General features: G+C 43.6%; 1 pseudogene; it reads left to right on the top strand.

Annotated features, from left to right (window-relative positions):
- Nucleotides 1-1,390: 1,390 nt before the first annotated feature.
- On the top strand, nucleotides 1,391-2,121 carry LOC123829600 (annotated as a pseudogene).
- The last annotated feature ends 744 nt before the right edge of the window (nucleotides 2,122-2,865 follow it).

The following is a 2,865-nucleotide window of genomic DNA, read 5'->3' on the forward strand; positions in this document are numbered from 1 at the left end:
GTTGGGCCACAGGATATCACGTGGAAAAAATGGCACCATGCTGCATGTAGGGCACTGACTACCACCACATTCCAGGAGAAGCCTGAGGCCCAACTGCAAAGGCAAAAGAAGCCAAGTGCCCTGAATGATTGTGCAGCAGCCACCTACAGTTTCTGAAGAGCTGGTATTTTTAAGTGGGAGAAGGAACTGAGGGTGCACCTTGTCTCTGTCTGGCACTGAGTGGCAGGGCGGTTTCTGGGTGCTCTAGAGGGAATAGGCTCTGTGGTCGAAGTTTGCCATTCTTTCAAAATTATGCATTGAATAAATGACCTCTTTCCATTTTCACCAAACCTCTGCCTGTGGAGTTTTACCTAGAGGGTCCAGCATGCAGCAGAACCCCCAATACTCTTTAGTGATATTTCTTCTTGAAAGAATCATTTGTGTTTAGGGTGATGTTCCAAAAAGTGACAAAAATGTGTGGAAAGTGACAGAGGTGCTCTATTTCATATTTTGCACTGTGGGGAAATTTTCTTAGTATATTTATTTGGTGACTTTCTTCCCACCACCATCTGTGTCATTTCCAAAATTTTTTAGTTAGATGTGCTTTTCTTCACTTTCATATTCCTGTCTTTTATATATAGGAACCTACAAAAGCCAGCATTACTGCTTCCTGTCACCTGTTAGAACCAATAACAGAGGCAGAGATTGAATCTTTACAAGCACTTTATTTACTTGGCTGATGAACTGAGAAGATGCCAAGTTTGTATCCCAACAGATGGTCTTCAGTTCCATTGTCCACCAACTCTTTGCATAAGGCGAGAAAAATGTGTAGGTAAGCAGACTGGACTTAGGGAAAGAGATCATCAGATAAAAAGCTGCAGGACTCTTTCATCTGTGTCCTGGGCAGCGGTGGTCTCACCATGGAGCAAAATGGCTCAGATGCATCCTCATTGCTTGCAATGCTCCTGAGGCACAAAGATGGGACTCCTCATGGTCTCCTGGAGTCAGAGTGGGTCACACCTTCAGTTCCTGAAACAGACTTTTACATACATTGACTACTAAGCTTATTAACTCCCATCTGAAAGTGAAAATTTTCCAACATTTGAGTCCCCCATCATAGATACTTTTGTTGTACTGTTTTGATTTATCTTCCATGTCCACTATGACATTTTCCTGCTGTCACATTTTTAACTTTTCCAAAACATTTTGTTTTACTCCTGTCTCATATTAACCATGAGACAAGAACAGACCATTGTGATATGAGCTTTCTGAAGATCCCCAAGAGAAAGCTCTGTTTGGACCATAGAACTTGGAACAGACTTAAAGGAGTATGTGTCTATAAAGTTCTTGCTTGGCTTTCTTATCCTCACCTCGCCTTCTCAGCCAAGCCCAGGAGATCGGGGGGGAAGCCATGTGGAGAGACAAGCTGATGGCCCTCAACTGCCATAACCTGCCAGCTTCATCTACAAAGGTGAAACACAATATAGAAACTTATTGTTTGGCCTACAGACCAGAAAACCAGACACTGCAAGATTGAAGTCACGGCAATTTAAGCAACATCCACAGTAGTGACTGGCCCACATTTTTTGAAAAGTATCTCACAGGTGTTAGCTGTCCTTTCAAGATTCAAGATCAACAAGAAGCAATTGACTGACTTCTTGGGTTAGCTGTTAGATTTGAATATAGACATAATGCTGAAAATATACAAGGACTCAGTATCTGAAAATACAAAAAGGCTGGCAGTGCAGCTAAAAATGCGGAAGCACTCATCATTATGCATGTATATAATGCTGATTTTAAGGGTGGCATAATGACCCTGACTGACCTTCAGATTCTAAGTTACCAGGATCACCTGATAATGATGAAGGTCACATGCTGTTTGGTTCAGGACCACCTGACACAGGTGCAGTTGCCAAAGCAAAGCAGACAACAGAAGGGTTGATTGGCAGTTGCTTTAGAGGAGCACAGCCTTGGTTTGACACAGGAGATGCAGTTCTTGATGAAGCTGCTCAAATTCTGCAATTGCTGCACATAGAAGAGCTCAGAGAGATGCAGACCGGAATTACTGCAGCCATTGTAGCTGTTCAGGCAATTGCGGCCATTCCAAAGACAGACCAGAGTCTGCAGAAGGCTGGAAGGTGAACAGTTTAGGATTCCAGCTTCTCACTGACCCAGCACAATTAGGAACCACATATGCCCTGGGACGTTTTTGGAAATCAAACTTCACACTTGCAGGGAAAGTATCCCAGAAAATTGACTGTGTTTGAGAGATTTACCATCATTGCTTTTTCTTTAATAAACATCAGGAAAGTTCTTGCTTGTTTTCTAGTCTCTCCCCATCTTTATGCCCTAATGTGTCAGAAATGAAGGTTAGCATCTGGGAGAGCGAAGGGGGAAGTAAAGAAGAGAGAGACAGAAGAAGTATTTGTTTGTACCTAAGGTGAAGTTGGAGGATCACACAAGCCTGAATACACTAATTTCTGAGTGGAGTCCTGAGTCTCATGTCATTGGAGTGGAGAGCCACTGAACATTTGAGTTAAGCAAGCTCCTATGACAAAGCAGGGCTTTGGGTTCTGAAGACTGACCCTGTCACAGAGTGTAAGACGGTTTGAGGAGCAAAGTTTTGGCAGAGAGGATAACGTGTGTCCTGATGGAGAGTTAGATGGCTCAGAGATCAAGGCAAGAGACTTAGAGAAGTGCATCCTTTGTACCTGGAGAGACTCAGTGAGGAGGTTTGAGCCAGACTTCCGAAAAATCTGTGCTCTCTTCCAAGAAGGAAAACCCACAAGGCAAATCTAACAGAGAGCTGGCGTTGGCATCTGACAGGATTAGACATGACATGTCTGCAACGCTGAGCCAGGGTGTTCAGGGGGAATTGACACACAG

The sequence above is a fragment of the Phyllostomus hastatus genome, unplaced genomic scaffold (genome assembly GCF_019186645.2).
Source record: "Phyllostomus hastatus isolate PE091 unplaced genomic scaffold, TTU_PhHast_1.1 phas_scaffold_11, whole genome shotgun sequence".
Lineage (NCBI taxonomy): Eukaryota > Metazoa > Chordata > Mammalia > Chiroptera > Phyllostomidae > Phyllostomus > Phyllostomus hastatus.